Below are 13,001 nucleotides of genomic sequence, written 5' to 3'. Positions count from 1 at the left end.
TTTTATAGAAGATTTAATCTCGAAGGTCGTAGCTATTATTCAGAGGTTCAAACGTCAACGACATTCTTAAAATATTATGTATTTTGTTATATTAAATCCGCAGAGAACTCAAATTCGCAATCGTTATTATTAATCGCCGGAGGACCAGTCACGGTCACGGTCCGTCCCACGCTGTAGACAGGGTATAAGCTACGTGAGAAGTCCAACGATATTTTATTGTTGTATATTATTAGCGAAGGTCAGACATATTACATCGCGTCAAAGGTATTATAAGCAGGCAAAAATGCTTTTTGTGTTTTCCTAGCAATGATGTCTGATGACGTTTGATGTGACCTAGACTCATTGACGAGACTAGACTATAGTGCCTGTGTTTGACCGCTACAGTTTTTAATAAATATTAATGAATTGTGAGGATTTCTGATAGTGATTTAGCAACTCTACCACATGTGATTAAATTATTGTTTCTTCATATAGTAATCAATAATTTTACATAATAACATATTAACGTCATTGTTCAGCTTGCCACCTCCACAGTTCAATGTATAAGCTAACTTTTGTTCGTCTAATTTAAAGTCCTGTGATTATAAAGGATGAATCAGTGCCATTGTCTAATTCAATAGAGCAAAAGTTTTTATACATGTAAGTAGTTGTAGTAGTCTGTCTACATTTCTATGTTTATATTGACAATATTAGTTGCTATATACGATCTTTGATGGGCACTCTAGAGGTGGCATCTTTGGTTTGTTTATCATCTCGATTAAATGACAAAAATTAATGGTATTTTAAAAAGTATATATTATACATTAAATTCTTATTAGTCTTGTGCAAAATACAAAACTGTGAAAATATTCAAATAGTGTATATGAAACGAAGAATTGGCTTGATGAATTTTAAACAAAAAGCCAAGAATGAAATATCTAAAAAAAAAAAATAACAGGATTTATGATCATCTCTAAAAGAACTGACAGCTTGTAAAGAGAAAAATGTCCCACTGGTATATTAATCATATCACACAACATAAATAGCAGCTGTCTTCGTTTTCTTTAATAGGGCCTATATGATTATTTAGATTTTGACATAATCTACATGTCTGCACAAATTAGAAGAATTGTTGAAAACAAAGGTCTATTCTAGAACAAGATTTTTTGCTTAGTATAAGCTCCCGCTTGTTTTTCTTTAGATGTAAAAAAATTACTAGTATTTATTATTTATATTGTGAATAAATAAAATCAACAACAATTCAAAATTGCAATATTTCATAATATAATATTAATTGATCACTTGTGGCTAATATTATTTAAAATTAATAAATATTTTAAAACGAGAAAATATTTAACTCGAAAAAAACACAAAAGTTATGTAAAAACTGTGAGCAAGTATTTCGGAACACGATGTTACCATAATCAGCACTAAAGACTTAATCAGTATGTGTTTGATATTTTTAATAATTTTTGGTTTTAAATTATTATTTGACGTCTTCATAATAAATAAATAAGCTTGACTTCCATTTGAATTGTAAAAGCACGAGTGCGTTATTATGCAGTTAAGTACATGATTAAATAATTGGTGCATTAAATACGAAAGTATTAAATACAGATTTTTTTACATTGATAAGATAGCAGTTGCACTTCTTGCATTCATGAGTACTTGAAAAACTCGATAAAAAAATTTACTGTATCGTAAATTAATTGAAATAATAATTTGTTTTTAATTTTAAAAACACTCGACCTATTTTGATTTTCAAAATAGCCAATTATCAATATTGAGGTGAACATAAATATTAAAACTTTGTATGGTTACATAAATTTATAGATAGAAATATATCTAGAATATACGTCATTAAAATTTAGCATTTCAATTATTAGTCTTTGGTCTAAAAATTGATTACCAAGATACAAATGTGCTGCTTTTTTTATTAAAATTCAAAGACCATTACTACTTAAACTTCCTATTCGCAGTTTTTCATGGCCAAATTTTGACCCTGATCAATGATTAAAACTGCTCCAAGAATTTCATATTCATAGAATATTTTTGTGTACACAAATATTTTACGACCCGTTTTTGATTTAGCAATGCTGAACTTGATCGATACTTGCAATGAGTAAATAAGTTCAAAAAATATGTGACCGTTACTGCTAACAAATATACACTCGTACAAATAAAAACACAGTGCCAAAAAAATACTGCAACATGGCTAAGTACGCCATAAAGAATTTGAGGAGAATTGGCAAATACTTAAAACGCTTTAATCCCAAATTCGATGTGTATTAACATAAGTGTTGACTTAAAGTTTTAACAGACTATAAAATAGAATTTAATTATAGCGACCTTCTTAAAATTATTATTGGTTTTCTAGATTATTAATTAAGTACTAATAGTGTGTTCTTACATAAGATTACCATTAAAGAAATCAAACAAATCTTGTAAAACAGCAAATCCATAGTTAATTTAATCTTTCCCAATTAGCGAACATAGTACGGAAAATTCTATGCCACTGCCACACAACTAACCGAACAAGTAAACGATTATTTGTCAGGCAATCCGATTAATCGCAAAATAAGTGCATTTTATTTTGCAAAGACTTAAAACTGTCAACAATGCAACTCAATGGTATTTTTTAAAACAATCGCCTATTTTCTTTTTCATTGCACTTTATAATAACAATAATAAAACATCGGACATGTACGGATTTTTCTTAGGACCGGTCTAACCGGTAGAGGTTGTCCGATTCTGCGCCTATCTTATAATAGTAAAACGTAAAAATGACACTTTCAACGCGATCTGAAAGTTGCATAACTACAATGTAATTTTTGCTGTTCGTCGGGTGAAAAGTGAACGTCATTTTTCTCTTGCCTCTGAGCGTTTTCTATTTAACTGTTTTCACCGATGCGGTCATAACTAGTACAGTTATGACTAAAGCACTAACGTACTAAAGATTTGACTCGAGTCATACTTGATTAGAGATATTTGTTTTCAACGTTATCTCGTATACAACTTATACATTGAAATTCAGTAGCAAAATAAAACTATATACAACAGGTGCAAACATTAATTACTACACGAGAACAGTTCACCTCATTAAAGATTGCTTAAATATATAATTGTGTACATTAACTTTTCCTGAGATCATAATTGGGTAAATTAAAGTCTATAAAAAATTTAATAAAGAAAGTATATCGTTATTGTGTTTTACCTACTTAAACAACTATTATTTTACCCTGTAATTAATGTTCATAAACGACTCGACAAATTACATGACCTTGTACAGGATTACCTTTGTTGTTAACGTGTACATCTTTGAAGTATAACACAAAGAAATATTTATTTCACGCCCCCGTTAGCACCAGTCTTATAATTTTCATTATACACTGGCCGATGATATCACATTTAATTTTTTGGCTACAACCAAAGGTTGAAGGACCCGAAGGATTTTGAAAAAACTATTTTCATACAGTCCTGAGTCATGCTTTCAGACTAATTACGCATTTAGTGGCGCCGACCAACTTTTCCGGAGCAAAACTCTCAACGGTTTCAGCAAAAATGAGTCACAATAGTAACCGAGGAAGGAATCCCGATAAAGAACAACAATGATGAATAATTTCATTCACAACTCATATTATTTTCAATGACATTCAATGGTACAACGACCTTTACAGATGTAAATCATTGGACCAATTGAAACTTAACGATATTCTATGTTACCTATTGGCCAAGAATGTAAATAGTATTGTTATTACAGTGACCTAAGTAAACCTAGGAAATAAACAACGAACATTTATCGCATTCACAGAACTAACCGGTTAAACGATAATCAAAAATTCGGTCATCTAACTCCTCCTTCTCTTAAAAACAACAACATTGTTATGGTTAGTTACAGAGCAAAATGGAGGTATTCGTTGGAAGCACAATTTTTTCACGGCTTGACGTCAAACGTTTATTTTCAAACAGAAATTTATCATTATTATTATGTATGTCCGAGTTAAGCAGAGACAAAAAAAAACATTACATTATACTCGGTGTAATAATTATTTTATTATAAAAACCACTTTTTGCCGGGACGACTTCGGCGATGCGTTCCGAATAAAAAGGAGGCGTTGGCCAACAGGCATTGCTGAGTATTGGCGCAAATGACCTCGCGAGAGCCGCGATCGGGTTCAGGGTTAACGTTCGAGTCGAGGACCGGCCGCCAAGCTGTAGCATCGCAATAATTGCATTATATTAATACAATACTTCAATGTAATCATCATGGTGTCCTAAAAATTGTTACCGACAATATTGCCAGTGTAGAGAACAATTGTTCAAAACAAATAAATTTGTGTACGCATTTAGCGCTATAAAAATTATAAACGGTAGCAGACGTAATGAATAGTATTAATAACGTGGTATTAGAAAATCGAGAAAGGAATTACCGTAGGACGACTATAAAATGAATAGTGATGAGCAGAAAAAAGAACAATAAGTATACTTAACACAAAATGTAATCAATTGCTGTGGTCGCCGAATAGATGAAAACGAACGCAGTGGGGCGACCGTATTATGATGTTATTATTCTAGTTCAGGCGGTGACGACGTTGGCAACGCTGATATAGGACGTTAACCCGTCTGTCGGCCAAGGTCAGATAAAATAGCGCCGCTGCCGCCGCCAGTGTATATTTTGCGCTCCCCGCCACTTTGCCCTCTACCGTTGTCATGGCCACTTGCTGCCGTTTTTTTTTTTTATCATCTCGGTATTATACATTAGTACTATTATGTATACTTCCCGCCGCCATCACCTACCTCGCCATAGTTGGCTAGCACAGTCGTCATCAACAGCTCGTTACACACCACACTTCTTCCTCATATTTCCTTCCAAACGTTTTTCGGTATGCGTGTACACGAACATGATATGTGGATTTTGTTTGCGGGGGCCAAGCGGTCAGGAAACTTCTGTAAGCAACCTTGGCCACTGCCCCCGCATCACCAAACATTTTCTACCGACAGAGTGGGGATTCATTTTTGGAAAGAAAGAAAATCAAACGACCCAAAGTTTATTAAAAAACGTGAAACAATGATATTTTATTGTAACTATAACAGTCGCACATGCAGAGAATTTAGACATTGGCGTTAGAAATTAGAAAAAAAAAGTTCAAATTTCTCTAGTGCTTTATACAGAGTGTTCAGTAAGTAAGGAGACGGGTCATTTGTTACAAACAATGAGAACAATGGAAACTCGTTTCCTTACTTGCTGAACACTCTGTATACTCAAGTCCTCATTATAAGGCCTTTATATTAAAACGTATTTATACTGATGGTCATTAGGAAATAATACATGTATAAAAACATTAAAATTGCAATATTTTGGGAAGAAATGTAAAATGAATTAATTAACTTATATAACTTATATTATGTAACTTTTGATATTTTTTTTATTGCTCATTAAACAAATGTTGTAATTTCTTTATAAAAATTCAGTTATATACAGAGCTCAGAAATAAACTAGGAATAATTTGATAATTTGATAATTTGGATATTCATTGAAAACAAGTAAACACTAAAAATTGTGGAATAAATAATTGGTTAAGCTGTATTTTCGTCATCATTAAATCAATAAATTAAAAGGTATCAATTGATGTAAATGTCAAACTAAAGAATAATTGACAGTCGATATCGATTTAATTTTGTTTCTGTTATGATAAGAAATGAATAAATTTCTGTTGAATACACAGGTAATTTAAACAAATATTTATAAGATAAAAATAAATCTGAATTCATAAAAAAGACATAATTCCATTTTTCATATTAATAATTAATGATCCGAAAATAATATGAGTTTGTCACAAAATGTAGCACGAAAATTGAAATAAATAAAACGTGCAGACCGTAAACGTTAATGGCAATTATTAATTATTAAATCATAAAACCTATGTAAGTATTTATTTTTAAATATCGTGAGTCAAACACAAAAAATATCAAAATACTTCCAACTAATCATTTAAATATTAAACAAAAATTACTAACATAAACACGTGCTCTCAACATTTTTTAAGAATTATATTTAATAAACATGAACTATATTATATAATAAAGTTCATATAATTATGTTATATATAGTAATTTTTTACACAATCACATTTTGATTACTCTGACGACCGCTGATGTCGACCACAACCGAAAACTCTCGACGAACTTTAACGGAAAAATAAAGCTATAATTTACACCGTGATAATATAAAAATAATTATTTATGATATAAAATCGGTATAAATTAAAATAATAAAACTATCGGCATACATAGAGGGTATAACTGTATTGAATATTTTTGACATTTAGAATATTTTTTCTTTTTTCATCTTAAAGTTCAACGTATTAGAATTATTTTAATGTAAGTTGTTTAAAAAAAGCAGGTTTTTTTAAAAAAAATGTCAAAAATCAAAAACAAAAAATGTTGATATGATTTTTAGGCCTTCACAGGATCTTAGTTAATGACTGGATTTTCATAAAAGTATATCAGTTAAAAATTATATATTTTCAATAAAAATTTCGCAATAATCCATACAAATTTTAAAAGAGTTATTTCAATTTGAAGTGAACACTAAAAATATTAACATTCAATGTTTACAAAAACTGTAGTTTTTGAAACATATAATATATTTCTTTATTTCAGAAATGAAGAGGATTTTTTAAAATAATGGTACTGATAGCTTCAACATTTAATGATCTTTTGATGTATATCTGAGCAAAATTGATCCAGCAGAAGAGGAGTAAACGTGTAAACTGATAAAATTAAAAAAAATACGCTAGACTACAACTATTATAACTTTTATTGCAAAATTTATAATATTTATTAGCATAATTGCACCTTGTTCTTTAATCTTTAATGGATTTTTATTACATTTTAACGAAGAGCTTAAGTATCTAGAGGAATCTAAGTAAGGTCCTAACCTAAAAAATGAATATTGCCTCGACATTAGTTAAGGACATACTAACACAAATTAACGACCCACGGGCCAGGTCGAATAGACCATGACATGGTAAATCGTTTCCCATAGATTCTTAGGTGCAAAAAGTATTTTGTCCTAGTCTGAGCAAATTTTCAAGTTTCCTATAGTAAACCTAGAGATTGTATAACGTAAAAACTACTCAATAGCAGTAAACAGCATACTAAATCTATTTTATCATTCGAACTAATTCATACGAAATAGTTAACAGGAAAACGTTAGATGATACATTTGCGTACAATTATATTGTAAAATATTTTACTGTACATAAATAATTTGATACTCTAAAACAAAAAAGTTAATGCAATTTTTCCAATGGTTCCATATAATTTATTACGAATATATATTTTTTCTTTTAATTGATTCTGTTCATAAAAAATGCTCAACTAATCACTTGTGTGATTCAATAGTGCGTCAAAAATGACCGTGAACTTTTTTGAGTAAAATAATTGGACGATAAGGTAAACGCTGGTAAAATTTAATATACTTTTAGCTTCATGAATCATAATAATAAGTGAAAAAATTCAAGTGCTCTGTATTGGTCATACACCGTTCAAAGGGATACAATAGATATGTTAAAAAACCTTAGGAAGAACATCGGGTCAGAAGACTGCTTTTAATGAAAACTATTTTTTGTATGCTTGGTATTTTATCGACAAAACATCAATGTAGTCTCTGTTTAGAGGATTAATTTCGTATATTTTCACCCCATGACAATAGGTTCCTTTTTGCTCAACTATGGTTCATGTTTATAGTTGGTAGTTGAGTCATGCTTCCAATAAACCAGCTCCGAAAACAAAAGGGGAAAATAAATAGAAAAACCTCACAAGTTTTTTTTTCGATACAAAAAGATTTATTAATAACGAACGCCCACGCTAGCTGTGGATTAATCATCGGAACGTATGAATATCTAAAGCAAAAAAAAAAACTGTGAAATCAGTTTTTAAAACAAAATTTGCTTAGTGATTTATTTTAAATTATTTTTTTTTTTTGTATTCAACAACCAGTCTATTTTTATGTAGCTGTGGAAAAAGGAGAAGGTCATTCGAATGAGCAGTTAAAATGGTTTAGTAATCTTTGACCGTGACCCGAACGAGCAACTCTTGACTATATCATCTTAATACAATATATTTATAAAAAATAAGTTTAAACGATAGTTCTAAAGAATTCACCAGTAAAAATGTTACAGAGTAATAAACTTAATGCCGCCAACAATTTATAAAAACGAAGTGTTTATTGATTAAACCCAAGGAAAAAATCATTTTTATCAAGTGGTTTAGATTTTGATCATGGACATAAACGTCTGACAGAATATTTATTAAAATGACATTTGAATAGTGCAAAACATTAAGGTGATAAAATTTTTTATTACATTGAAAATATTCTCATATAATACTGGAAACGAGATCATAATGATATCTCGTTATATATTACAAATTAGAAAATTTGTTGAATGGTTTTGAAGTTAAACAGCTGCACCAAAGAAAAAGATAATATCAGAATATTTCATTAAAAAGCTAACTTACTAAAAATATTTCTTTCACAATAAATAAATAAATTTTTGTTACAAACCACTATAAGATACTCGCTGTAAGATATCGGACCTAGATGATGCACTATTAAATGTTTAGGTAATATGAACTTCATATTACCTAAAGTTTGTGTATCCAAAAATAAAATATTATTAAGAACACGAAAAATGAACACCGGTTTTGTACAATTTTTTTTTATATAAAATTGATTACCGCAAGTAATAAGATCTTAATTTGGACAGTGCAAATCAATCGAAACACAAAATCAAGATTAATAATACATTTTTGAATACAGAAAAGAAAGTTGAAATTTTTAAAAAACAAAAAATTAACAAAAAATAAGGCATGAAAACCGAATAACTTTTTGTTTTTGTTAAAATTGATTTAATAGAATGACTGTAATGGGATTACTCTATGGTAATAGTTTCTTGGTTACCTAAACGTCAACATTATAAACATAAATCGGTAATTTCCAATGTTATATGTTTTAATCATATAAGTATAAGGTAATACACAATTCATGTATACTTTTGATGATTTACAAAAAAACGATTATTGTTCTTTCGCACGGGTACAAAATTTGACGGTTATAATTTAAATTTGTATAATCGCTTGTAATCAACAAATATTTAACTTAATTGGTGTACATGTACTAAACATTTTATGTAATAAGTTGTAGACCTTGAAGTTTGTTCTGTTAGCGACTTGCGAACCAGCAAAATTTACATTTCAATCGCATAGGGGTTAACACGTTGGGTCGTTTCTCTTGGAACGAGGTTATATCAATTATTATCCATAGTGGATTAATGATTGTAACAAATAAGTAACTAACATCCGGCCGGCAAAGGTTATAACTGGAAATTTCAACCAAAGGACCTTCGCCCGTAACACATATAATAATAATTCATTGCTGTTACCAGATAGGTTCAGCGACCGTTTAAAATCCAGGAAATTAATTTTAACGGATCATATTCGCCTTTTAATAGGTTTAATTTTGAGTAGCCTATTACTAGTATAGTAAATAGTCGACTGTTTTTCATGACCTCACGTTTAACGCGCAATTTCAAACGAACAAATGAGTATAATGTAGTCATAAATATTGTGTACAATACCATTATACATTGTTCTCGTTGGAAAAGTCAAAGTCACATTGAGAGCCCCCACCGATATATCATGTTATCCGTTCATATATATTTTTTTTTTATAATTTTTTAAAACCGTACTAGTATTTTAATTAGAACAGGTGTCGTTGGACTAAAAATGGTTATGTTCCCTTGTGACAATGAACTTGGCCGACCCGAGATTATAACCACGGTCATTATTCATTATCGCCATGCATTACGGTGTAATATACCAAAGTAATGGTAATGAAAAAATGCAATAATAATAGTACTTTTGTCCGATATTACACGGCCAGATACAGAAAAAAAAGCCAACTGATAAAAAAAAACATCATTTTCATAATCAAATTAATGTTAACGCGCTCGGACACACATAAGAAATCCACTTTACTTTGATGTAATAATTAACACTCTTTGTAAAACAGGAAATAAAGTGATCCAAAGAAACTGTATTGTACATTTAATGTTTTATTCGAATTGGTACCGTGCCATTGCTATTAATAAAAAGATTTCAATCATTGAGTGGCCAGTATTTTGGGGTTCAAAGACAACGAAACTTAAGGTTAACGTGCATACCGTCTGAAATTTTAGGTGACTGAACTCGTCAAGGACCCTCGAAATTGTACTGTGCCCTCATAGTCCGTATAAATTCTACTGTTTTATCGACACTGCAATTGCGCGCGCGTTTAGATTATTTTAATGAGAAGATGCGACCTTGTCGAACGAGCAGCAATTACCCAAAAGATATGTATTTTTTCTTCTTCCTTTAAGTACAATGGCAAGGCATTACGCATGCGGTGGGCGCAAACACTTTAAACGTATTTAATTTATTTTATACTTACAAGGTTTATTGACAACGACACAATGTTGGTCTTGTTTTAATCCAAAACGCCTTGGCGCGCAGTTTCTTTATTGACGTTTAATTATAATGTTCCATAATATTAAAATTATTTAAAATGTGTAAAAAAAATGTTTATCTCATGTTGACCCTTAACTGTTCATATTTTGTCAACTCTTATAGGAAACGTCCGAATAGAGTATAAGGAATCGAATGCATCCATTTCAGAACTGTAAAAGAGAACCTTGAATTATTCTAACACTTGTGGATCATTTTTACACAGAGACTCGAAGCTTTTTACCTTGTAGTTATTATTAAGCAATAAAATATTTTAAAATATAAACGACGAACGCAGGACCTTCACTAAGCCGACAATTATTGTCATAGTCACTGATTATCTAATGTAAGACTATATTTTATTGAGAACAGACATTACGTTGTTACAAATGATTCTGATAGTAGTGTTACGATGAAAAACGAACTGTACAAGTCCAGTTTGAATAACACGACACAACGTATCGTCTGGCAATTACTTTGTTTTTCCCCGTCCGGTTTTAGGTCAAATATACTTTATGTTATTTAGGACTGATAAAAAAATTCATTGATTGACGTTAATAACACAACGACCAAGTGTGTTAATGACTAAAAAATGAATTAGTTCCATAGGTTTCAACTAAAATGTCTGTGATCCAATCTGAAGTGGTTCGAGTATTACGTGAACAAAACGACTGTGTAACTGTCCTTGACTTATGTTTTACATTCAATACAGTTTGTAATGTGCTTATATTAATGTAACGATCAGGCACTAATATACCTTGTGAACACTGTTTTATGCAAAAATCTATTTCCCTGAATCATATGTCGATGTTTTCTACCTCAAAGATCTGACCATTTTTTTTTAAATTGTATGGGAGACGTAAAAAACTGAATTCTATGACATATATTAGGAACATTAGATATTTATAAACAAGATTTTAGGTAATGTAATACAGTGAACTAATTATTCGACAGAAGCTCATACATAATATACAACATAAAAGTTTGCATTAACAATTAATTCTCACACGAGTAAATTTAAAAACTTTTTTAAATTTCAAAGTAATCCAATATTCCTTCCCTCGTCTGGAAGTTTTCGAAACAAATTTTTACAATATTAATACATTATAACAAAAATAAATTACATTTTCGTCCCCTTGAAAAAATCTTGATAAAATTATTGGCCATGAGAAAGTGATAATCCAATGAATATATCATTGGATAAACAATGCATTATTTTTACTAGTAACCTCAACAAATTTTGAAGTTGCGAACGCACCAATAATAAAAATAATAAGTATATTTTATATACTTATATTTTATAAAAATAAATTAACAAGACTAACTGGAGTCATTTATTCGAATAAGCTTAATAAAATTAAACGATTATACTTTAGGTCATTTTTAAAATTGATTTCATGTTATTTAAGTATACTTTAAATGACCCATGTGAATAAGTATAAAGTAAGTTAAGATCAGTTGTGATTACGTTACTTCTAAGTTTACGTTGAAGTCGCGTTTCTTAAACGATATTGGGAAATTAGATTGTTGTTGCAGTTTCATTTCGATGAATTGAAGGCGATTGACAAGAACATTGATATTCTGAAAAAGATGTGACCGTGTTGACAAAATGTAAAACGATGATTACTTGTTAACAGTTATTCAACAATAAATTAATACTGAAATTTCATTTTTATTGATAATATATATATATAATTTATATCTTAATGATTTAAATACTTAATACTTATTAAAATTTATCATAGAGTTATTTTCTTAGTCAAATTTTATGTTAAACGATTAAGTTAACAGAATCAATGATAATTATTAGTATCGGAGCAGAATAAAATTTGAGGAAAAATTATTCTTTTTTTTATTAAAAAAAGTTGGCAAAATAAATAAATAATAGAATAAATATTTATTTGTAAATATATTATTTTATGTATTTATTTTAAACGCTAATTTATTACTTAAACAATTTAATTATTGTAATCAGACTAAAATAGAATAATTATAGGTGAGTAGTTCAGTCATTCAGTTAGCCTAATAAACAGATAATACGAGTCGGTGTAAACAAATTACTTTTAAGAAGGTAACTATTTACAAACCAATTAGCAAATAACAAGTAATCATTCTTAGTATTAAGTTTAAAGAAGAGATTATTTGTTTTATTATTGAAAACTCGTATACTTAATAACCTATAAATTCAAACTATTGTTTTTATCGACAAATTTTCAATGTTTAGGACAAATATTATGTTAAAAATCACTATCATAAAAAATGCTATGATGCAAATCTGTAGATAGTGTTTAATTTTAAGAAATTAGTGAAAAAGCACCATTAACTCTTATTTCTTTCATTATATCCTAAATAGTATTTCTTTGATTTATAAGTATAATATATTAATAAATATTTATTATAGTATTAAAATAGTATGAAATTAATATTCAATAATTTAATATTGTAATGTCAACGGAGAGTTCTAAAGTAGTTGTTAC

At 29.4% G+C, this 13,001-nt stretch overlaps 2 long non-coding RNA genes across 2 annotated transcripts in view; both read right to left on the bottom strand.

Annotated features, from left to right (window-relative positions):
* The window catches only part of LOC126901323 (uncharacterized), a 25,890-nt gene extending 14,579 nt beyond the window's left edge, over nt 1-11,311 (bottom strand). Inside the window, exons 1-2 of the long non-coding RNA XR_007703019.1 lie at nt 10,769-11,311; nt 10,472-10,697 (exon numbers count right to left, since the gene is read on the bottom strand). This is a non-coding gene — a long non-coding RNA (uncharacterized LOC126901323). The remainder of the gene's footprint in view (nt 1-10,471; nt 10,698-10,768) is intronic.
* The window catches only part of LOC126901325 (uncharacterized), a 64,580-nt gene that overhangs the window by 34,981 nt on the left and 16,598 nt on the right, over nt 1-13,001 (bottom strand). The window lies entirely within an intron of this gene.

The sequence above is a fragment of the Daktulosphaira vitifoliae genome, unplaced genomic scaffold, assembly GCF_025091365.1.
Source record: "Daktulosphaira vitifoliae isolate Bord-2020 unplaced genomic scaffold, ASM2509136v1 Scaffold_3, whole genome shotgun sequence".
Taxonomy (NCBI): Eukaryota; Metazoa; Arthropoda; class Insecta; order Hemiptera; family Phylloxeridae; genus Daktulosphaira; species Daktulosphaira vitifoliae.
Note: the sequence above shows the minus strand (reverse complement) of the source record. Positions and strands in the feature narration are given on the sequence as shown.